This window comes from Lynx rufus, unplaced genomic scaffold (genome assembly GCF_022079265.1).
Source record: "Lynx rufus isolate CCGP_SWC_20201006 ecotype Redwood Valley unplaced genomic scaffold, mLynRuf1.p SCAF_10, whole genome shotgun sequence".
NCBI classification, from domain to species: Eukaryota; Metazoa; Chordata; class Mammalia; order Carnivora; family Felidae; genus Lynx; species Lynx rufus.
Genome location: NW_025814824.1, coordinates 3,775,418 through 3,799,823, shown reverse-complemented (window position 1 = coordinate 3,799,823; position 24,406 = coordinate 3,775,418). Strand labels below are relative to the sequence as shown.

Genomic DNA, 24,406 nt, shown 5'->3' with positions numbered 1-24,406 from the left:
CTCAAGATTTGAGCGACAACTGCCAGGATTTTGTAGACTCACCAGATGCGGTTTCTGGGAGCTGGAGGCCTGACCTCACCGTGATCCTCTCCAACTTCTGTTTTTCTTATGAGCTAGCACTTTTCCAAGTTCATTTCGTTGAGTGGTTCTCCTTTTCTTGTTTGGTTGCTGTTAGTAACTTTTACATTTTTGTTTTCCGCCGCTCCCTCTTTTTCTTGGGGAGACGTGAGAGGGGGAGACGTGAGAGGGAGAGGGAAGTTTCTTTTTCCTTTTTCTAGATAGTGGGGCCCTGAAGATTTCACCACCTTTATCCGGAATTTAATGACACACATTTTTTTTTTAAGTTTATTTATTTTTGACACAGAGAGCGAGCGTGAGCTAAGGAGGGGCAGAGAGAGAGGGAGACACAGAATCGGAAGCAGGCTCCAGGCTCTGAGCCGTCAGCACAGAGCCCGACGCGGGGCTCGAACTCACGGACCGTGAGATCGTGACCTGAGCTGAAGTCGGACGCTTAACTGACTGAGCCCCCCCGGGGGGCCCCTAATGACACACATTTTTCAACTTCAGGTAGATGTATTGAATGTGTAGAATATACACCGTACGTTTTAATATTTAGAACGCAGGCTTCACATTTTTCATCTCTTTCAAGTTAAAAAACACAAGTTACACGTGATCCATCTATCAGGATGCTTTAGCTTTGCAAACAAAAAGACTATTCAACTGCACCTATTGACATGGTAAAATTTTATTGGCACAGGAAGGAGTAAACTCCAGAGGTAGGACAGCATTTAGTGCATTTTGATACAAACTATTTTGACTTGGAATAGAAGTCACAAAACGCGAAATTCACCATTTTAACTGTTTTAAGGGGTAGGGATACCTTTTTCAAAGGGAACAACTCGACCCTATTTGTCCTTTGAAGCAAGCTAATTTTGACAGGCCGGCGCTGCTGAATCTCAGGGATGCCCCCCACTGGTCACCTCTATCAGCGAGAATACCAGGGAACATGGAGAAAAAGCCTCCTTCTGCCGGATTTCCTCCACCGATTCAACCAGGGTGGGAAAGTGACCTTTGACCTGCAAATGGCGGGCTTCCTCCTTTATTCTGTTGTCAGTGAGGTTTCGAACAACAACAACAAAATAATAATGAAATAAATAAATAAATAATACGATAATTAAAAAAAAGAGAAAAGTAACTTAAGGACTAAGGATAGCACTTGAACTTGGATTGCGTGGGTTTATACACAGTGGTGATAACACCGGTGGGGGCGAGAAAGCACAGGCATCGTTCCGAGGCTTTCCCGGGCATATGTGTGGCTCCTCTGGGCACCTCTGACTTCTTATTTTTAGTGACATTCAAATCAACAAACAATTACTGTGTGCCTCTTTTTGCCAGGCATGATGCTAAGCACTGGAGATTAAACAGGATCAATATCTTGGGGCTCCTGGGTGGCTCAGTCGGTTAAGCCACTGACTTCGGCTCAGGTCATGATCTCGAGGTCTGCGAGTTCGAGCCCCGCGTCGGGCTCTGTGCTGACAGCTCAGAGCCTGGAGCCTGCTTCGGATTCTGTGTCTCCCTCTCTCTCTGCCCCTCCCTGCTCCTTCTCTCTCTCTTTCTCTCTCTCTCTCTCTCTCTCTCAAAACTAAGTAAACCCTTTAAAAATAATAAAAAAATAAAAAAGATCAAATATCTCAACAGGTGACAATGTATTTGCCTAAAAGGTTACCCTTTAAAAATATAATTACTTAATTGGAACTCAACTGCAAGTCAATTTAGTTAAGTATAAAGCAACTAACTGAAGCAATATGACATTATTTTAGGATAGTCTTCCAATGCAAAGCATTAAGTGTGTTGGCATGTAATCCTATTAAATATTATTGCTCTGGGAATCATAATCTATTTTAATGAAAATAGAAAATAATATGCCTAGAAACAAACAACAGAAATGACATTTTCTAGTTCAAAATATGTTTCAGCTCCACGAATGGGCATTCCCTGCTTGCTCGTGCGTCTAGCCTATTGATTGGTAGTGTTTGAAAACTTGACAGATGTGTATTTTCAGATCTCACCTGGGGTTGAGGTCGCTACACTGAAACTCAGTTACGAATGAAAACTTTTCGTGCTTTTCATTTATGCAGATGGCCAACAGACACACAGAGAGATGCTCAACATCACTCGTCACCAGGGAAATGTCAATTGAACCACGATGAGATACCACCTCACACCTGTCAGAATGGCTAAAATTAACAACTCAGGAAACAACAGATGTCGGCGAGGAGGTGGAGAAAGGGGAACCCTCGTGCACTGTTGGTGGGAATGCAAACTGGTGCAGCCACTGTGGAAAACATTGGAGAGGTTCCTCAAAAAATGAAAAAGAGAACTACCCTATGATCCTGCAATTCTGCTTCTGGGTATCTATCCAAAGCACATGAAAACACCATCTCGAAAAGATAGGTGCACCCCCTGTTTATTGCAGCATGCTTTACTATGGCCAAGATAGTATAGAGAAAGGAATATTACTCCGCCATAAAAAATAATGGAACCTTGCCATTTGCAATGGCATGGATGGACCTCGGGGGCGTCATGTTGAATGAAGTAAGTCAGACAGAGAAAAAGATACCTTGTTGATCGAACATCACACTGCATTAACACTGGGGTCTATTTCTGGCCTTTCTGTCCAGTTTCCTTCGTGGATTCTCAGGTCTCAGATTCTCTGGTTCGGCGTGGAGGACACGAAGGAGGGTGAGGGAGGGACGTTGTCCTCCAGTTCACGGCTGTCGAGCAGAGAAGTGGGGCCAGTGTGGACACCCTGCCATTCTCTGATGGAGATCTGCTTCGAGTGTTGTGTTTTTCTGATGTTTCTGGTGACCTACAGGAGGGCGTGTGGCTGAACAACGAGGACAGACCGCTCTACACTCTGCGTCTTTGTATAGACCTTGCTGGGCACGCGTACGTATTAGAAGTGTGTTAAACCGTAATTTGTGACGTAGGATGTGTTTATGTCAGTGGCCAGTGGGTGTTGTCGTTTGAGTAACGGATTTCACTCGCTTTCCTCCTTTCAGTGTTTGACGTTCTAGAGACCCTTTGATAGGAACTGTACATCGGAGCGACGTTTCTGTGAAACGAAACAGATGCACCGACCACACGGAACCGATTCTGTTTACGTTGCCCGCTGTTATGAGGACCGCGGCTTGCGAGGCAACGTATAAACACGTTCTCTGCTCTGACCTTCTGTATTAGAGAAGGTACGTTTTGCAGCGTGCTTGGACCCTTGAGGATTTAGACGGGATCGCACCCAGAGGACAGGCAGCTTGGGGCAGCAGGACACAGAGGGTGCATCTGTGTCCTGTGTTCCCGCCCTGCTCCTGGGAGCTGCCCGGGGCATCAGTCCTGGTGACCAGGAGGGTGTGGTTTGGGACATCCCAAAGGCGTCCCTCATTCTGCACTCTCCCTACTTGTCAGAGCTGCATGGAAGGCTGAAGATGTCCTGAGCATCCGAGCACGAGAATACCTCAGCATCAGAGATCAAGGAGAAGAGCCACGTTTCCATCGGACTGGACGGTCCCCTGCTGTCCACCGGCCTCGGCATCTCTGCTCTCCAGGTGGGTCTCAGCGGACAAGCGGCAATGAGAGCTCCAAGGCCGTTCCTGGGTGTGCAGCTGCGGGAGTGGAGGGGGTCAGAGGGGGGTTGGTGAGAAAGGCAGGGAGACGAGGAGGCGGCCGGCCGGCTGTTGGGCTCAGGGGAGCCGGCATCAGATGGGCACCTGCAGACTCATAGCAGCAGCTGAGATAGGAGGTGGTGGGTCCTCCAGCCCCAAAGCCCGGAGGGCGCTCATCTCCCTCTGGGCCTTGACCAGAGGTTGCGTGAGCCTCCGGCTGTCTGTACCAACCCCACAAACCCTCCGCCTCCCCGCCCCGGAACTCAGAGGCCTGGGTCAGAACAAGCCCGGCCCCGTGAGGTGGCCCCCACATCTAGAAATGTTTTGTCGTCTCAGGGAAAGGTTTTTAACAGGAGCTTTTGCTTATTTATTTTTTCCTCTTAGACATTTAAAGACACTGTCAACGGCATCCGGGATTGGCAAAGGACAGGTGCAGGTCAGATCTGGCCGGTGGCCTCCCTTACCCAACCTCTCGTGGCAAGAATGGCTTTTACATTTTTATTATTATCAGTTTATACATTTTTTGAAGTTTATTTTTGAGAGAGAGACAAAGAGAACGCGAGCAGGGGAGGGGCAGAAAGAGAGGGAGACACAGAATCCGAAGCAGGTTCCAGGCTCCGAGCTGTCAGCACAGAACCGGATGCGGGGCTCGAACCCACGAACCGTGAGGTCATGACCTGAGCCGAAGTCGGACGCTCAACTGACTGAGCCACCCAGGTGCCCTGTTTTTACATTTTCAAAGGGTTGTTAAACACACACACACACACACACACACACACACACACTGAACAAAGTAGGCCGTGCTCCAGAAATTCGACATGGCCCCCCAAACCTCCCAGTTTTACATCTGTTTCCATGCAGAAAAAGTGTGCCGGTCTGTGTCGTAGAAAGTCTACATTATTCAAGGAGCTTACCAAGTAAGAGTGCCAGCATCGTGCATCGTCCTCTACCTGAATTCCTTGCCAAGTCAGAGCAGGACGAGAGTGCAGCCTTCCTCATTAAGGAAAATGATAGAAACGATGTAATCGGAAGTTGGAAAGCATGGTGGAGTCATAGGACTGAGCAGCTATGGGGAGCTGAGCTACCCAGGTCTTAGGGAAAAGAAATACGGGTCTCCAGACCCTCAGCCCACTGAGGCTGCCTGCGGTCAGACGCCTGCTACCTTCTGCCATCCACACCTCCTCCGGGCAGCCAGCGATTAGGTCTGGGCTTATATTAAATCTCAGGTTCAGGACACCTGGGTGGCTCAGTCAGTTGAGCGTCCGACTCCGGCTCAGGTCATGATCTCGCAGTTCGTGAGTTTGAGCCCCGCGTCAGGCTCTGTGCTGACAGCTCAGAACCTGGACCCCGGTTCGGATTCTGTGTCTCCCCCTCTCTCTGCCCCCTCCCCGCTCATGCTCTGTCTCTCTCTGTCTCTCAAAGGTGAATAAACGTTAAAAAAATTAAATCTCAGGTTAAATATGAGCTATTTGTCATAAGCTTGCCCACTCTTCCTCTTTTCTATAGAATAATGAGAGGAGGGAAACGACAACCATAAAAGGCAAACAGTTCTATTTTTCTCTCACTGGAAGGAATGCTACTACATGAACTTTGTAAAAGGATGAGTCTATTCAAAAACGTTACGTGCTTACCTAGCAGTATTCGGTTCAAACATCCAAACCCTTAGTTTCAATGTGTGGTGCTCACTTTAAGTTCTCAAAATTATATTAAGGTTTTAATGGTTTTGAAATTGTCCATTTTCTCTCACGGATGGCAATGAGAAGGAGGTTTGTTGATTTGTTTCATCTTTGGGCATCTCGAATGGGGATCTGGATTTGAGTACACACGAAGGGATTAAAAATGCATTGTTACTCAGTACACAAAACAAATTTGACTCAGAAATACAGAAATAAATGGAAATCCGTCCTTTATTTATTTTAAAGATTTTATTCATTTATGCATTTATTCATTTTAAACGTTTACGTATTTATTCCGAGAGAGAGCGTGCACGCGCCCAATGCGTGTGAGCAGGGGAGGGGCAGAGAGCGAGAGAGGGAGAGAGAGAATCCCAAGGAGGCTCTGCACTGTTAGCACAAAGCCTGATGTGGGGCTCAGACTCACAAATCGTGAGATCATGACGTGAGCCAAAACCAAGAGTTGGATGCCTAACCGACTAAGCCACCCAGGCGCCCCAAGATTTTATTTTTAAGTAATCTCTGCACCCAACGTGGGGCTCAAACTCACGACCCAGAGATCAAGAGTCACATGCTCCACCGGCTGAGCCAGCCAGGTGCCCATCTGTACTTCATTAATAATAAACTTTTCCTTTTGGAATAATTTTATTGATGGAAAAGTTGCAAAGATGGTTTGGACCATGGCCGTGCCTCCTTGTCCCGGCTTTCCCTGACATTAGCCCCTTATAACCGCGGGGCCTCGATCCCCGAACGTTGTCGTGGTCACAGCTCTGTGAACTACTCTACGGCCTTTGTTCAGACGTCCCCGGCTTCTCCACAGATGCTCTTCTCCTGTCCCAGCGTCCAGTGCAGGACCCCATGGTCACTCAGAGTCCCCTTCGTATTCAACTGCACCAATGACAATAGCATCTTCACGCTTGGGTTTTTTTTTTTTTTTTTTAATTTTTTTTCAACGTTTATTTATTTTTGGGACAGAGAGAGACAGAGCATGAACGGGGGAGGGGCAGAGAGAGAGAGGGAGACACAGAATCGGAAACAGGCTCCAGGCTCCGAGCCATCAGCCCAGAGCCCGACGCGGGGCTCGAACTCACGGACCGCGAGATCGTGACCTGGCTGAAGTCGGACGCTTAACCGACTGCGCCACCCAGGCGCCCCGCACGCTTGGGGTTTGAAGCAGCAAGACTGACCTCCTGCGTTTGAAGCTCCCTTTCCAATCTGATTTTCTTTGATTCTAATACAGAAAGACTACATGAGAGAAAGAGACGAAAATTCCCCCTGCTTATGTTAAAGAGCTTTTAAGTAACCAGGGATCGCCGGACGTCCAGCCCGTACCGACAGAAGGAAACCCTTAGCTATCTTTCTTAGAGACGCAAAATTCCTGTAACTGGAAAGTTCTTCCTGTATTCCAAATTAAGTCCTTTCTGTGGCCGTGGTAAAAATTAAAAATGTAATCGTGGGTGTGGCTTGACCTGTCCTGAGGGTCAGGGACCTGGCGGGGAGCTTGGTGGCCATCGGGGGAGAGGGCGAGGACCACAGGCGGGTGGTCTCCAGCTGTAGCAGGAGAGACGGTGAGGTCTGGGGTGGTGGGGGGGCTGGCTTCTCCAGGACACCCCTTCTGTTCGCTGTGCGAGTCGGAGGGAGGCCTGAGGCTGGTGGCGTCTCTGCTCAGATCAGCCTCACGCAGTGTGGATAACATTGGACCTGGTTTAGCCACAGATGCCTGGAAATTGAAGTCAGGATCCCAGAACCTAAAAACTTGTCAAAAAATCCCCCAAAAAAGACCTCTCAGAAAAAGTGGCCGTTACACCGCAGAGAACACATCAGCTTCCTTGTGCCCGCTAAACCTTCACGTTGAACATGTGCTTTTATATTTAAAATTGTTTCCCTTTTCGTATCAGTGGGGGGAAGCTGGGTTTGAAGACAGCACATGCAGTTTCCGGAAAGCATCACTCTGTCCGTGACCTTGGGGGCAGCCAGCCCCGCAGGGTCCGGGGAGATGCCAGTGTGCCCCTGGGGGGAGCCCCACACCGCCCCGGCTCTGCCTTCAAAGGGCTCCCCCGGGCGGGCCCGGGCTCTCTGGGGACACCCTCCCCCCTGTGTCTGTGTGGGGCCGGTTCACACGCAGGCAGAAGTGCATCCAGCACTTTCCAGAATCTGAGAAGCTCTAGAACCCTGTTCCGGTTTGGGGGAACTCCAATTTGTATAGAGTTCTTTCTTCCACTGATGAACGCTTTCACTTCCTAAGACTTCTCTCCTCCGGGGCCCTGCTGGGGCTGAGACCTAACCCTCCCCTGTCGCAACACGGGGCCTGGAGGCGTCACCACTGCTGGCTCTGTGCCTTTGGCTTCAGTGGCAATGAATACCTCTTCTTTCGTTTACTTGTTTTGTCTCTTTTGTTCTTTGTCTGGGGCTGGTCGGGGGCACCCTGTGCGGTGGCGGGGCCCCTGGTGGGCATATAACTCAGGCCTCCCCCCCCCCCGTGCACTTCCTGGAGACCGGACCCGGGGGCCCCGCCTCCCACGGGGGCTGCTGGGGCGCACTCGGCCCTGGGCTTCCAGAACCCCGTTCCCTGGCTCACAGAGAAAGCCCGGCTGAAGAAGGAGGGAAGGAGGCCAGCAAACAGGAGGGAGAGGGGAGAATACAGCTGGGGTGCACGAGGAAGAGGGGGGCCCCTCACAGGCGCTGAGGTTGGGGGAATTGCAGCTGCTCCAGTTGTGGAAGCCAACACCTCATCCCCCCCCCCCCCGCCCCTTGCCCCGCCGTGTCTCTCCCTCCCTTCCTCCTTCTCCCTCCAAACCTCCCCCTCCTTCCACCTCTCCCTCTCCCCCTCCTTCTCTTTCCCTCCCTCCTCCCCCCTTCCCCCCTCATTCCAAACCTCCCCTCCCTTTCTCCCTCTTCCTCTCTCCCTCTGTCTCTCCCTCCCCCTCTCTCTCTCGCCCTCTCTCTCTCTTCCTCCTTTCCGTCTCTCTCTCTCTCACTTTCTCCCTCCCTGCCCTTTCTTCCTTTTGAGCTAGGTTGACATCCCTTGTAGCCTGGCAGTGTCTGTCCTGAGCCGTATGCTGTTGTCGCACTGTTGTGAAAGCTGAGGGAGATAGTGTGCGTAAGCCCCTGACATCCATGAATATTAACTCTGTCGATACCCCCCAGTTCCTTATTTTCTAGCGTACGTAACAACATCTATAGCTTCTTTGACTCAAGACAGGGCACATCCCCCTTCTCGCTGAACTTGGAGCATGGCCATGGCCCTTTGCTTCCAAAAGACACCAAATAAATATTGTTCAAAGGTCTGGGCGTTTCGGTAAAATCTTGGCATACGGTATGTGATCCTTCCTTCCACACTGCCTGCTGAGGCGGACACCGTTATTATCAACGTTTTATAGGTCAAGACGCCGCGGAGGAGAGGCGGGGTGGGGTGCCCAAGGCCGCGCAGGCGGGAGGTTGGAGGACCGGGATCCGAACCCAGAGCCCCTGCTCCCGATTTTGTTACTTAATGTCCTGGGGCCCGCGAGTGTGCTCATGCCAACCCGGAGGACGGCGTTCGGAGCGAGCGGTCGATCATCCCGGTACACCTGTCACGTGTCCTTACGGTTCAAAACACAGATGAATCCCTTCGTGTCAGTTCCACAAGTGATAGGGATGCTATTGCAACCCCAGACACGGGAGGAAAGGTAAGTGTCCCCTGTGATGGCTCCTCCCCCGTGCGGTCACTCCCGCAGGCAGGTGCCGTTCTCACCTGGGGAAGGCCGCCCCGGTCCAGGGCTGGTGACCCCCCTGGTCCCAAACCAGAAGTGCTCCCTGGGGCGCAGGGTGGTCTAGGCGAGTGGGGCCACTGTCCTCCCTCTTGTGGGACCAAAGACGCACCCAGATTAGAATAACGCTCATGTTCACACTTGGAAGTCCACGGCTGTTTTCACACAGCTGTTCAGACTCGCGCCTGGGAATTACATTTTCGGATCCACTTACCAAGCACTGGGACTGTGATTGGAAAGCACCACTGCTCTTTGTGAAATCTGAGAATGTCGGCCTTGGGACCGTCCTGGGTGTTGCCGACAAGGGGCGTTACTACTGATGCACGCTTGATGAGCTCACCGACTGGCCTCCGGGGCACCTCGCCAGCCACCCAGATGAACGGACGCTCGGCATCTACGGTTCCGTGTGTCTAGGCCACGTCTACCGGGTTCTAAGCTCTGGGGGCGCGAGACAGCAAGGTCTCTGTCTCCGGAAGCTAACGGTTCCGTGGGCAGGTGGGCGCTCGGCCAGTGAGCTGATAAACACAGTGTTGAACTTCGGGTAGGATTCGGGCTCTGGGAATGATAGACCGCGGCAAAGGGGAGGTATCTTGGAAGCAAAGACGTCTGCGGTGTGAACGGCCGAAGAGACTGGTGAGGTACTGATCTGGGGGACGGTGTGGGGCAAGTGTGTGTTGGGGGTGTGTGCGTGCAAGCACCTGGGACATCGAAGCCAGGCTGTCCAGGATGGAGAGGGAGCGGGAGGGTGAGGGGCAGGCGATGAGTGTAGAGGGGCCAGACGCCAGATCGGGCCCACCGTGTAAGTCACAGCGAACACGATTTTGCTGTAAAGCCAAGGAGAAAGCATAGGAAGATTTAGATAAGGGGAGGGGCTTCGTCTGGTTAATTTTTAAACCGTCGGACCCAGGAAGCCTTATAAAATTCTGATCTCAACGGGGCTGGCCTTGATCCCCTTGTAAAATTGACATCTTTGGAGGAGAGCGAAGGGGGCAGAGTAGGAGGATCCTGACCTCACCTGACCCACGGACACAACACTCTGCAGCCGTCCTGGCAGAGCCGGCCTTTCACAGCTGCTGGTAGAGAGGAGGCCTCCTGGGCAAGGTGGGAGGGCGGGGATGTGGTCAGGAACCAACCCTCCAGTCCCACTAACCACGAGCAGAGGGGACGTCACGAGCACAGAATAACAGCGAGGTCAGACCCCACACCAGGTGCCCCAACCCTGGGGACCCTCACCGGGAAGAGGAATCCTCATAATGTCTGCCTTTGCAAACCCGGGAAACTTAACCCTGGGAGCTTTCAAAACCAGCTGCGCTTAGCATGGGGAGAGCCAGAGGGTGGTAGGAGCTGAGTCGCCGCCCTTAACAGGCCGGCACACTAAATACCTCGGCCTGAGCCGCAGCGCGGAAGCAGCAGTTTGAGAAGCACATGGGGAACACGACGCAGATTTATTGACTAATCTTAGCATGTGTGATGGAGGGGCGGGTATCTGCGGGAGATTTCTCCAGGAGCAAAGTCACTGGCGGGCGTCGTTTTTCTTGCCCTCTGCCAGCCTGGATAGCTGGACGCCAGCCTGGATGGCTGGAGCCAGTGCTGACCCACTTGGGCCCTGTGCCCACCCTGTGTTCCCCAGCAGGCCCGCCCTGTCTGATCTGCCTGACTTGGGGCCCTTCTGCCTCTCCAAAGCAGCTCCAGCCTAGGCCAGTGTCTTTCCGATGTATTCCACAAGGCCAGCATTACCCTGATATCAACACCAGACACAGATACTATAAAAACAAACAAACACACAATATCCATGATGAATATTGACGCGAAAACCCGCAACAAGGTGTTAGCAAACTGAATTGAACAATACTTTCAAAGGATCTTTCACCACAATCAAGCTGGGATTTATTACAGGGATGGTGAGGACAGTGGTTTCATATTCACAAATCAATCAATGTGATATATATCACATTAGCAGAGAAAGGATAAAATCATATGATTATCTCAATAGGTGCAGAAAAAGCATTTGACAGATACAACATCTGCTCACGCTAAAAACTCTCAACAAATCTGGGTTAGAGGGAATACCCCTCAACATGATAAAGCCCACATATGAACCCACAGCCAACATCCTACTCAAAGGTAAAAAACTAAGAGCTTCTCTAAGATGAGGAACGAAACAAGCGTGTCTACTCTCCCCACTTTTATTTAACATAGTTAATTCAACTGGAAGTCTTAGCCACAGCAATCAGACAAGAAAAAAATAAAAGACATCCAAATTGGGAAGGAAGAAATAAAACTGTCACTGTTTGCAGATGACATGATACTATATATAGAAAACCCCAGAGACTCCACCAAAATCTATAAGAGCTAAAGAGGAATTTAATAAAGTTATAAGATGCAAAATTAATATATGAATTTTTTTGCATTCTGTACACTAAATAGCAGAATGAGAAATTAAGGGGAAAAAAATCCCATTCGCAACTGCACCAAGAGAGAATAAAGTTCCTAGGAAAAAATTTAACGGAGTAGGTGAAGACCTATACTTTGGAAAGCATTAAGACATTGATGAACGAAGTTAAAGAGGACACAAGCAAATGGAAAGACCTACCATGCTCGTGGTGTATTGTGAAAAGAAGATGCTACTGTCTAAACCCATCCAGAGATCCAATGTGATCCCTACCAAAATACCAATAGCATTTTTCACAGAACTGGAAAAAAATCATGCTAAAATTTGTATGGAGTCACAAAAGACCCCAAACAGGTGAGGGGGATTAAGAGGTATAAACTTCTAGTTATAAAATAAGTAAGTCACAGAGCTGGAAAGTACAGTGTGGGGAATATAGCCCATAATATTGTTTTAATGTCATATGGCAACAGATGGTGAGCACACTTACCATGGTGAGCTTTGAATAATGTGTAGAGTTGTAAATCACTATGCCGTGCCCCTGAGATAAATATAATATTCTATCAGCTATATGTCCATAATGACAATTTTTAAAAATCAAGGCATAATTCACATGTAATAAATACACAGACATGATGTGTATGGTTTGATTGGTTTTGACAAACATATGAAAATGTGTATAGTTAGGAAATGGCCACCACAATAAGGACATAGAGAATTTCCGTCACCAAGAAATTGCCCCATTGTGGCAAGCCTCCGCTCTCCCAGAGTCCACTAAAATTCTGATTTTGATCTTTATTGAAATAAAATCGTACATTTATATATTCATGTGCGTCTGGCTTTGCTTCCCTAGTGCCTGTCAGATTCTTAAAATTGGGCCCCTGCTGTTTTTCCATTTACTTTATTAGCTACATATTTGTTTGTCCACTTTTTACTGATGGATGTTTGAGTTGTTTCCAGTTTGGGGTTGTGCTGAATAAAGCTGCCACGAGCATTCTTGTAGTCTTTTTTGTGGACTTACATTTTTATTCATTATGGGTAAATTTCTAGGATCTAGAGTGAAATTGCCAGATCAGAATCTGTTGAAATTTAAGGGAAACTTCCAATAAAGGTTCAAGATGGTTCCATTTCATGCACAAGATTTGTGCAACGTTCCATTTGCCTCCTATCCTTGCCGACAGTTGATGTTATCTGCCTACCTTTTAACTATTCCTGTGGGGGCGTGGGCGTATCTCACTGTGATTTTAGTCACTTTGACCACCAATGGTTGTTGAACACACTTTTAGGTGCTTATTGATGCTTCCATTATTTTTTATAAGGTGCTTGTTCAATATTTTGCCCATTAAAAACATTAGAATATTCATCTTTATTTTTAATTTTTTTAAAGCTTGAAATTATTGACTTGTGAGAGTTTTTTTAAATATATTCTGGATTCAAGTCTGCTGTCGTATATACATGTGGCAAAAATTCTCCCCTTTTATCTTCTTATTGTTGTCTTTTAAAAGAGCAGACTGTTAGTTTTAAGTCAAATTGGGCAACTTTCTTATTTTAAGGTTAGTGCTTTCTTTGGTATAAGAACTCTGTGACCTCATGAGATATTCTCTTAGATTTTTTGATGGAAACTTTATAGCTTTGGATTTAATGAAACTCTGATCCATCTGGAAATAATTTTTGTGTATGCTATAAAATAGCAGTTGAGGTAGTTTTTTTCCCCCTGTGCAAATATTCAGTTGTTTCAGTATCATTCTGGAAAGAACTTTCTTCTTCCCCTTTGAGTTGCTTTAATGCCTTCATCAAAAATTACTTAACTGTATGTATCTAGACTTTCTATTTTGTTTTAATGATCTAGTTATCCTTAAATAAATACCATGCTACACATTTACTGTATAACAGTAGGAAAAAGCATGTACTGTGATTTCTTCACTTGGATTTTCTTTTCTTTTCTTTTTTTGAGATTGTTTGGTTTACTCTAGGTTGTTTTCATTTCCATAGAAATATAAAAAATTTCCTTGTTTTTCCCCCATGGATTTTGATTGGTATTGAAATGACTCTGTAGAACAATATGGGGAAAAAATGACACCTTAACAATATTGAACCTCCCAATCCATTAACATGGTATATCTTTCTATTAATTTACTCCTCTTTAATTTCTTTCAGCAGCGTATGTAGTTTTCAATGAACGGGTCTTGCACAACTTTATATGTTTCTAAGCATTTTATAGTATTGTAAAATGGTATAAGTTTTCTAAGTTTTATTGCCCGGGTTTTGTTAATGGTATATAGGTATATGATTGAAATTTGTACATTTACTTTGAGTCCTGAAACCTTAGTGAATTCACTTGTGTGCTATGGTAGTTTCATTGTAGAGTCCTTAAGATTTTTGATGTAAACAATTATATCACGTGCAAACGGAGGCAATTTTATTTTTCTCTTTCTTTATGCTTTTTAAAAATACATTTTATTCCTTTCTTTCTACTTTATTGCAATGCTTACGACCTCTAATATAACAGTGAATAGAATTGGTGAGTGTGAACATTCCTGTTTCCTTCCTAGTGTTAGGGGAAAAACATTCCTTATGTTACCATGAAGTATGATGTTAGCTACGTTTTCCATAGATGTTCTTGATGGAGATAGTTTCCTTATTATTGCCAGGAGTAACTTCTCCAAGAGGCGCTGGCAACTATTTTGAGTTGAAGGGGTTTTAAAATACCAGTAAAGTCAAAAGCATTATTTCACAAACAGCAGTATTGATGTGCTATTCTCTAGGTATTGACAGATTTAATTTTGAAATACGGTTGGTGTGGGGAACCTGGATGGCTCAGTGGGTTAAGCATCTAACTTTTGATTTTTGCTCAGGTCATGATCTTGCGGTTTGTGAGTTCAAGCCCCACATCAGGCTCTGTGGTGACAGCGGGGACCCTGCTTAGGATTCTCTCTCTCTCTCTCTCTCTCTCTCTCTCAAAATAAATGAACTTTTAAAAATATTTAAAAATAAATAAAGGAAGAAATACGGTTGGGGTGTTATTGTCTCCATCCATTTTACAGTAGATGAAACTGAGGCAACAGGTTGGGGGGCAGTTTTCCCAAGGTCAGACAGCTAGGAAATGCTAGAACCATACAGTCTGGCTCTGGAGACCATAGGCTGGCTGCCCCTGGGACCTCATGCATGGAGTTGTGGTTCACTGTGACTCTCTCCCTTCACTTGTGGGTCCGAAAATAGCTGATGTGCCTGCACAGAACCTTCTTTGGGGGGAGGGGAGCAAGGACTGCTAAGTGCGTCGGGAACAGTACATTTCTACAGCACGATTATAACTTCCTGCATTGCAAAAATGTGAGTAAGTCAGCCTAGAATACGTACCCAGAGGTGAGATTTCTCTTTTATTTCTTCAAGATACTTAAGAAGGCAAATGAGGAGGGGCGCCTGGGTGGCGCAGTCGGTTAAGCGTCCGACTTCAACCAGGTCACGATCTCGCGGTCCGTGAGTTCGAGCCCCACGTCGGGCTCTGGGCTGATGATGGCCCAGAGCCTGGAGCCTGCTTCCGATTCTGTGTCTCCCTCTCTCTTTGCCCCTCCCCCGTTCATGCTCTGTCTCTCTCTGTCCCAAAAATAAATAAACGTTGAAAAAAAAAATTAAAAAAAATAAATAAATAAAAAAAAAAAGAAGGCAAATGAGGAGTAACACTGATTTCATTCCTTAGAACGAGTTTAAATCTCATTTTTATTTAGTGGCTCTCTCCTTAGCTCTTTCCATAAAATATGTTTCCCTTCCCTCCAGAGATGAGAAAGCGGCTGACTTCACGACCCAAAGCAGGGTCTTTTAAGTTTTTTCATTTGGCTAAGTCAACTTAGCCACCCCTTATAATTTCAGGAGTGCATTCTCTTTCCTCTTCTCTGGTGTCAGTAAAATATTTTATTAAAAAAATCAGAAATCAACACGTATATTTTTATCCATGCCAGTGTGTGCGTGTAACCTTATGTGCACACGGTGCCTACGTGTATTTTGTTTAGGTGTGAAAATAAAACAATGGCTACCTTTGGCTTAGTGCCCATTCTGGGTAGGAGCCAAGAGTTTGCAGTTTACTGTCTCTAGATCTTTCAACCAGTTGGCAAGATAGAAATTATCGTTCTTGTGATCCAATGAGAAGTCAGAGACAAGGAAGACTAAACTCCACCGAAGGTGGCCCAGTTGGGATTATTTCTGAAATTCCAACCCAAACCATGAGTGGTGGTGATTTTGAGCCATCCTTGTTTAAGCGTCGGGTGTCGTGGGGTCCTGATGGGCATGGGGGGCTGTGCCCGTGAGATCTGCTGAAAGCATGTCCCTGGGGTTGGGACGATGCACGGATGGCCCCCGCCAGCACATATGCAGCTCGGGTGGCCTACCGTCACGTCACCGTGACCCCCACACCTGCTCACATTCACAGAGGGGCTGTTCCCTTTGCAGATCTTCTGAGCATGTCGGGGCGGGGGTTTCAGACACAGTCCTGGGGGCGTGACAAACCACACGAAAGGGGAAGCGGTCCACCCCCCAGGTGCACGAGGGCGTGCCAGAGGCCATCTGGCGCCCCATCAACGTGAGTGCCGAGATTTGCTCGGCGAGTGTTAATATAAATACTGGCAAATAAATGAATATACAGTGAATACACGAACTTCTGTACGGTTCGGTAAGTTCAGTCCCTGCTCTCGGACCCCGCTGCCCCAACCCGATGGCTCTCGGCCGTGGGATTGTGTCCGTCCCTTGAGAGCTGTGCTAACCTCACACTGGCCCCTGCGTAGCCTGTAGCACCCACGAGCACACTGCTCCGCCGAGGAGAGGCCACATTTCCTTGTTGGGGAGATGGGGTTGCTCAGGCAGAGAGTCGAGGCCAGCTGTCCACCGAGGCAGCAACTGGGGAACAAAAGGAGGTCACTGGAGCCCAGGCCTGGAGATCAGGGGGAAGGTGGAGGTTCTGGCCTGGATTACGCCCTCCTCTGTCCCTAAGCAGACAAAGGGCCTTGGGACCCTCAGTCAAGTCCTCCAAGTTTCTGTTTACGGAGGAGGTTGAGTGATAACCAACGTTTAGTGAAAAACACTCTGGTAACGGACGACCCTGCACGCATTTTCTTCTGCAATCCTGGGGCATCCTTATGGATTATCCCATTTCCCAAGATGAGGAACCTGAGACTTAGAAGGGTTGACCAATGTGCCCCAGCTGGGACTGGTCTAGCTGGAACCTTGCTGTCTTTGCAGCCCCTCCGGCCCCTCCGGCTCCAAATGCACCAGTGCCCTCCTACATTTGCCCTTTAAGAGTATGAGACTTCGTAACAGCCTCACTTTGCTCTGCACGCAAATCTCCTGGATACTTTTCACGGACTCCCGGAGAATGAGGAATTTCCCTGCCTGACCTGGCCTCTGTCGTCCAGCAGAGGGCAGTGCAGGCTCACGCCCGCGCTTAACAGCGAGCATCCAACCCAACGGCTTCCAGAAAAAACCAGTCATCAGCTGCAAAGGGCTGAGTCTGGAGAGGATACGGAAGTGTGCCCGGCAGTGGATTCAGATGAAATCCCATCTTGTTAGGAGGGAGGCACAATTTGAACATTGTTCCTTAGAAGGCGTTAGAAAGACATAAAAAAAAAAAAAAAAAAAACCACACAAAAACAAAACCCCAGAGTTCTTGTTTTATTCCATGCATGAGAAAAGGCCAAGGTTTTGTTCTTCCCTTCACCTCTGTTTACAGAGGTTATTAACATGCCGGCCATACAAGCGGGGTCGCTGTCACAGGAGCGGAGGACAGCACAGTGACAGAGCACAGGCATTAGACATGGCCAAATGTCTCGGAATCCAATGTAAAGAATTTATGCGTGTCACGGGCTGTTTTCTCAAACCTTATTATTATTTTTTTGTGTGTGTGCAGATTATTTTCATTTGTATCTACAGGCTACTAGGATTCAGAACTGAAGGTCAGAGATCAGAATAAAGTCAGAGGGGGCTCTCTGGGCGACCAGTGGCTTGCACGGTCAGCTCATGGGCCCCCCACACACGTACACGCACACACATGCACGCGCATCCCTGGTTCTCCGGAGACAAGCTCCTGAGTGCCCCGTTTTCATTCCCACCCTAACACCTCCGTCCACGGTTGGTTGGTTATAGTGAATACGTTATCGTTAACACCTTTGAGCACCCACGCTGTCAGAGCCTTTATAAACCAAAGCAACTCGCAAAAGGTGAGAATAGGAGATGTCTGCGTGCTCGCTAAGTGCTTTCTCTATGTGAACATGTGAGACACTCACAACAGCTTTCCTAGGGAAGTGTTAGCGTCATCCCCATTTTACGGAGGGGAAAAGTGAGGCCCAGCGATGCTAAGTGACTTGCTGGAGATCACAGAGCTCGTAGGCGGCAGAGCAGGGACTCAGGCCCAGACCGTCTGCCGGCAGGGCCTGGCTCTAGGTCCTTGCTCCCACTGCCCGCGGTGTCAGCGACAGCGAGCCCTCGGAGGCTTGCTTTGTCGAGGCCGCCTACCGGGAGGGACGGTCTGTACCTGGACCTGCCTTTGGTGGGTTCCAGAAGCTGCTCCCGAAATGTCAACGTGGCGGAAGCTGTTGGAGAGTCACCAACACAGCCGTCTGGCCTCTGGGCTCTGCCCTGATTCTACCTGCATTTTCCTCGTTGCCCGAGAATCAGGTCGTAAACCTCAGGAGGGAGGGCCTCCCTGTCCACGTCCATGAGGTCTGAACGCCCGGGAATCAACGGCCTGGTGACGACCCCCTCCCCCGGGGTCTCGTCTCTGGATGTGCTTTGGAAGGAGGACGGCAAACAGAGCGTCTCCACATCTCACGGTAACGTGGGACTTTCTGAAGACGGCAGAGGACTCGTCGGGAATGCTTAATTCACCTTCTGGAAGGAGAGCTAGCATCAGTTAAATACGCACTAGTAGAAATAACAGTCCCAAGAGGGTAAACAGCATCTCCGGAGCCGCTGGCGGGAAGCTGGTGCTTCGTCCCCTGTTGCAGTGGATAGGGGTGGGGATCCGGGTCACTTCACTCGGGACCCTGTCCCTCAGACCCTAGGGACCTTGTGGTCATCGGCCTGGCTTGCCCACCTTCAAGGTCAGCGCCTGATTCTGGATCCTGGAACCACTTTTGTCTGCCCTGGCCGTGGCGTCGCCATCCTGCTCCCACACGTGTCCCCGTTCTCACCACTGTGGCCCCCTCTTCCCGACCCCGGACACATTTCCCAGATGTGGGGACGTGTGGGGACGGTTCCACAGTTTGGGGGGAAGAACCCCTCCCGCTTGGATTCAGAACTGAAAAGCGTGTTCCCTTCAGGATGACTTTTCTGCCCCGGGGCCGCACAGCTGTTTAGGTGACAGTTCCTTCATCGAGTCTGAGCCGCCGTCCCTCTGCCAGGGGGCACTGGCTGTCTTCCCCACGCTGGGCATCATCCTAAGTGCTTTGCTCACCGCTGATTACCGCACGTGTCGTGCCCACTGGGCCGCACGCACGGACGCGGGGCGCGCGACGGCTCCCAGGCCACCTGCTCTGTCACAGCATCCGATGACTGGAGTATTACAGAAGGCCGAAGAGACTCCCACTTCCTCTTTTCTTGTTCACGCTTGACCCCTTTCCAGTAACACCGCCGACGGTGTCCTTTACATGTTTTTTCTCCACTAAGACACCTGTGCCTCACAGTTTTAGAAAAGCAAATCGATGCATACGGTGACCATTTTTTTTAAAAGCGTAGCCTCAGGGGCTGCTTCCTCGAGCTGGCCCTCGAGCGCTCCCCAAGAGTATGGGGCGTGGAGGTGACCGCAGCAGCTGCTGTCGCAAAGTTCACGCCCTCGGTTTCGGGACAGCCGAGCAGGCGTGCACAGGGGCGCCCCCAGAACCTCTGGTTCAGTGCAGGTGTCTGAGCACGAGTGCCTAATGCCCTCCGGGCAGAGACCCTGCTGACGGGGACGGGGACGGGAAGGGCGGACCCCCAACAGCTCGGCAGGGACCCCGGGACAGCGTCATCCGCACAGCGGAGCTTCTCTGGTCTCCAACAGATGCAGCCTGGCTCTGGGAGAGACAAAGAAAAGTAATAACCAAGGAGCAGTGGCCCGAAAAGATGCCTCCTGTCTCTGGATGTTTTCCTCCAGCAGAAGGAAAGTGCGAGCAAGCCAACACGCAAACAGGATGGGAGGAAGGGAGGCGGGAGGGATTTGTGATACAGGAGGGTTATTTTTAATTCTGCCAGTGGTTGGGCCGTCTGGGTGCCTCAGTCCGTTGAGCATCCGGCTCTCGGTTTCGGTGCGGGGCATGATCTCACGTATTGTGGGTTTGAGCCCCCACGTCGTGCTCAGTACTAACAGTGTAGAGCCTGCTTGGGATTCTCCCTCTCTCTCTCTGTCTCTCTCTGTCTGCCCCTCCCCAACTCATGGTTTTGTTTTCTCTCTCTCTCTCAAAATAAATAAATAGTTAAAAAAAAACCTGCGAGTGGTTATTTCCATAGCTTTGAACACGTTTTGCCCTCTTTCTCGAATCTCCCACTTTGTTCCTTCAGACCCCACGGACTGCCCAGTCCTAATCGTGGCTCAGCTCCCCACCCCCCTTTTTTTTAACCTGTTATTTGCTTGTTCTCACTGCCTTCCCATTTTGACAGAAATCCTTCAGTTCCTCTACTGGTTCCAGTAGAGGTCTTGTTTGGTCCGTTTAGATGTAGCCCAGGTGCCCCGCACACGTCCCCCCTGCCCTCACGCAGCACCGAGCCCTGCTCCTTCAATCCCGTGCCGTTTCCTCCCAACTACTCCTTTCTTCCACTTTATCAAGACCCAGGACACTTGCATTTTACTTCCTTACCTTGTTGAAGACAGAAGAGTGGCCCCGACAGCGTCCACGTGAATTCTCAGAACGTGTGTGGGATGGGGCGTGGGTCCGGATGAGGGAAGGAGGAGGCGGGACCCTCGGGGGCAGGAAGGGACAGACGTGAGCGAGGGGCAGGTGGTATGGGGCCAGCAGCCAGGACAGCAGGCAGCCTCCAGAAGCCAGAAAGGCGCAAACAGCCTCTCCCTGGAGGCTCCGGAAGGCCAAGCCCTGCCGATGCCTTGAGTCGGACCCCGGGAGACCCACGCCAGATCTCCAACCTCCAGAACGCTACGGTGATACATTTTGTGCGTGATAGTCTGTTTTGGCAATGACAGGAGACTTATACCAGAACTAAGCCTCCCGGGGCGGTTTACGTAGTCCCCTCCTTTAACCCTGTAAACCATTTTGTAGGAGAACACCTTAAATTCAAGCTGTTCCTTGTCACATGGATGAAGAGTGGGGCTCGGCTGGGCCGACAAGAGGCCGAGTCCTGACTCAGTTTGTCCACAGCCTCCCTACGGCACAGACTAAGACCACCTGATGGGTCTCCAATCCACAAGAAGAGAAATTCGGGGGTTGGAGAGAAAAAGACAAAGGGAACTTCCAAAGCCTCTGAGGGGAGGATGCTGTTTGTCGGTCCCCGGTGATCACCCTGTCCCTTTGGATGTCCCCAGATCGGGGACCTCTTTGGCCTTTCCTTTTAAAGCGCCTAAGTGCAGGCTGGGCAGGGGGCAGGTGAGCGACACAGGTGAGCCATGCATGGGGTGCAAAGGACTGGCCCTCACAGATGTCTCCTCTCTCTAGAAGCTGTCCTTGTTCTGGGTGGTGAAGACACTGGGAGCCTCCCCGAGGAGGGGGCCTCTGTCCTGAACCCACGTGTCCAGCGCCTCCCGGCATCCTCAGACCGCCCTCTCTCCAGCGACAACACTACCCCTCCTCCCCGATGCGTCCTCCCTGAGAGGACTGGGTGCGTCACTCTAACACAAGCACACTGAGCCCCCCCCCCGACCTCACACGGATCACTCTGTACTCAACATCATTATCCCAATAAAACAACCACAGCAGAGCCCCCCCCTTCCCCCCGCCGTGAGAGCGTCTAGAATTACCCTCCGCAGCCAATTTTCCCCAATGTTCCCCATGTTCTGCATTCCAACTCAGGTAGGGACTCATCGCTGTCTATTACCCTTTGCACTCAAAACGTTTGGGGAGCAGTCCCTCAGTTTCTCAGGCAAACTACATTTCTTGTAAGAAGCGACTTCCTGCTCCCCGTCCCCCCCCCCCCCCCCCGCCAAGCTTGCCGAGTTCCCGTATTGAGTGTGGCAAGGGCCCCTTTCAGACTGCGGACACTGCTTCTCCACCACTCCACGCTCCTTAGAACCATCCACACTGTTCTGGTGATAAGAAGCCTGCTGCCCCTTGACTGTGCAACGTTTTCCCACTTTGGCCGAACAAAGGCTTCCTCTCTGCCTGCGCCCTCTCTGGTGGGAGGATTCGACTCACAGAGACGCAGGCTGCTTGACTAGGTTGCCTAGGTTGGCCGTGGACTCCACGCCGACACGGTTTCAGGACAAACCCTCCCTGAAGGGCTGGGCCGAGGTCACGGTGAGAAACAGGTCCAGCAGAAGCACGGGATCCCCGGAGGCAAAATTCAGTTCTGGTTTTGAGCAAGATCTGGGGACTTCATCTCTAAACTGTTTTATTTATTTATTTTTCAAGCCTTAGTTAAAAAAAACACACAAAAGTAATGCGATCACCCCAACGTAAGCCTGTGTGCCCCTGTGTGGAAACCAGAAGCTGTGTTCGCCGGTGAACATGGCCACTGGGCATCCAAATTTCGACCGGGGGATGCCTTTCCAGTCTCTGTCGTCCTCCTTGCAGGCAGAGGGGGAGGGGCACTTTGGAACACCGTGTGCTGCAGCCGCTTAATTATGCAAAGATGAGGTGCGCTCATTTCCTACGGCTGCTGCAATAAATTACTACAAATTTAGGGGCTTAAATGAGCACCGACAGGGCTTACAGTTCTGAAGTTCAGAGATCTGACATGGGTCTCACTAAAGCTGAAAGCCAAGGGTGGGCAAGACGGCATTGCCTTCCGGCGTCTCTGTGTCATTCCAGGAGTGACCCGTGTCCGTGGCTCGTGGCCCCCGTCCTCATTCTTGCAGGGCAGCAAGGGCTGGTTGAATGGTCCTCACATCGCTTCGGGGACTCAGGGACGTGCTCCGTGCGGTGAGCAGAGGGAACGTGCCCCCCCCCCAACCTCCAGCAGAGCTCCAGGGACAGAAGTGTCCGCAGTGACAGTAGGTGCACCTTCCGCTGCCGTGTGGACATCTAACGGCGGCCACTGGTGCCCTGACATCCGTTGGTGGGACGCCTCCCCCAAAGTGTGACCGAGAAGAGTTACAACCATTAACAAACAGAATTCAAGCAAGTCAACCTGCAGATCTAACTGGGTTTATTAAATGGTTCACGAATCAGGCAGCATCCTCCCATCTTGGCCAGTAGAGGGGAGCCCCTCCCAGCTGCACAAAAAGGAAGGCTTTCAAAGGTGGAGAGGAGGTGGGAACAAAGGAAGTTATTAGCACAGAACTGACTGTGTCGGTCAAGGTCACTAGGAGGGGTCGATCAGCGGATCACCTCCCAGGGCCCAGCAGGTAATTCCAGCTTGGCTGGTTAAAGGTCACCTTTCTGGGGGGAGGCCACCAGACTGTCTCTGGCATGAGTGCCTCTATTCTGGGCCCACGGTTTGCTTTTTAATAATCCCCGCTTGTGATCAGACTGTCGGCTTACCCGAGAGGTGATCAGATTTAAGGCATTAGTGCCACTCCCTCCTACGCTGTGTGGTTCTTGAAGCTTCTGTCCTTCCCTTGCGTGGCATTCCCGGGACGGGACATTTTGTTCACTCCCCGCGATATTCACCGCTCAGGACTGTTAAGGTTCGGACTGTTAAGTTGTTCGTTTTATCTGTCATCTTTGTTCTTTTCCTGACGGTCCAGTCTCCGGGTTGTCATCTGCTTGGTGGTTAGTGGCCACGAACATGCATTTAAAGCTTTTGAGAAAATACAGTGCCCCAGGGAGATTGTTATGATTGTTGGAAGCAGGCTAACCCCCAGCGTCTGGGGTGCACTTTGGAGCCATGGTCCCCGAGACCCAAGCCAATCACAATCGAATCAGTGGCAGAAAGACTTTGCTGAAGGAGTCACTTTTGAGAGCCAGGTGGCTCGCTCAGTGATCTTACGTACCTGAGATTCAACCTTCCCAGAAGTGTTAATCCAGGCACAGGAGGTGGTGTTGGCCAGGACCCAAATACGTCCGTGCTGGGCTCGAAAGTAATCAGGCGCTGTCCCGCTGTTAAGAACAACTTTGGCCAGGGTCTAAGGTCTTTGTTGGGCAGCTGTGGTCTTAGCAGTGACTTCTGCAGTCTCCTTAAGAGTTAGAGAGGGGTTTCTGGTCACATTCTGATTTCTATTTATTTCTAAAGGTTTATTGATTTTGAGAGAGAGTGTGGGGGGGAGAGAATGAGCAAGGGAAGAGCAGAGAGAGAGGGAGAGAGAGAATCCCAAGTAGGCTCCATGCTGTTAGCTCAGAGCCCAATGTAGGGCTGGATCTCAGGACCGAGATCACAACCTGAAGGGACATGGAGTTGGACGCTTGACCGACTGAGCCACCCAGGTGCCCTTCTATTTATTTCTCATCAGGGTAGTATGGCCAAAGGAAGTGAATTCTGTCGTGAATGCCTTCCAGCATTCGTTTCCATTTTTTTCTAATTCAGTGATGTAAATCCAGGGGACTCGGCCAATGAGATGTCTTATATCTGTTGTGGAAAGTCAGGGGCACACTCAGATAACGTAAGAGGCATTGCCCGGTCGTGTGCCAGCCTTAGGCATTCGAAGGTGCAAGGGAGGGTGATGACCATGACCGACAGACAGACCTTGTTGGGACACATTCTACGTCCACTAGGTGGCACTGTTAACAGACAGATGGGAGTTTTTGACCCGCCACCCAAGGGTCTGAAAGGCCAAGTTACCCCCTTGGTAGTAATGGTCTGGGAGGTACAGGTGATGACATCGATTTTCCAGGCCAACGTCAGAGCAAAAGAAAGGAAGAGAAGAGGAAA

At 49.9% G+C, this 24,406-nt stretch overlaps 1 long non-coding RNA gene across 2 annotated transcripts; it reads left to right on the top strand.

Annotated features, from left to right (window-relative positions):
* The first annotated feature begins 2,382 nt into the window (after window positions 1-2,382).
* LOC124524888 (uncharacterized) lies at window positions 2,383-4,213 on the top strand. Of its 2 annotated transcripts, XR_006965338.1 has the most exons (5): window positions 2,383-2,595; window positions 2,876-2,949; window positions 3,063-3,245; window positions 3,463-3,602; window positions 4,044-4,213. It is a non-coding gene; the product is annotated as an uncharacterized LOC124524888 (long non-coding RNA). The 2 variants fall into 2 exon arrangements; XR_006965336.1 differs by having other exon boundaries at window positions 2,383-2,949.
* The last annotated feature ends 20,193 nt before the right edge of the window (window positions 4,214-24,406 follow it).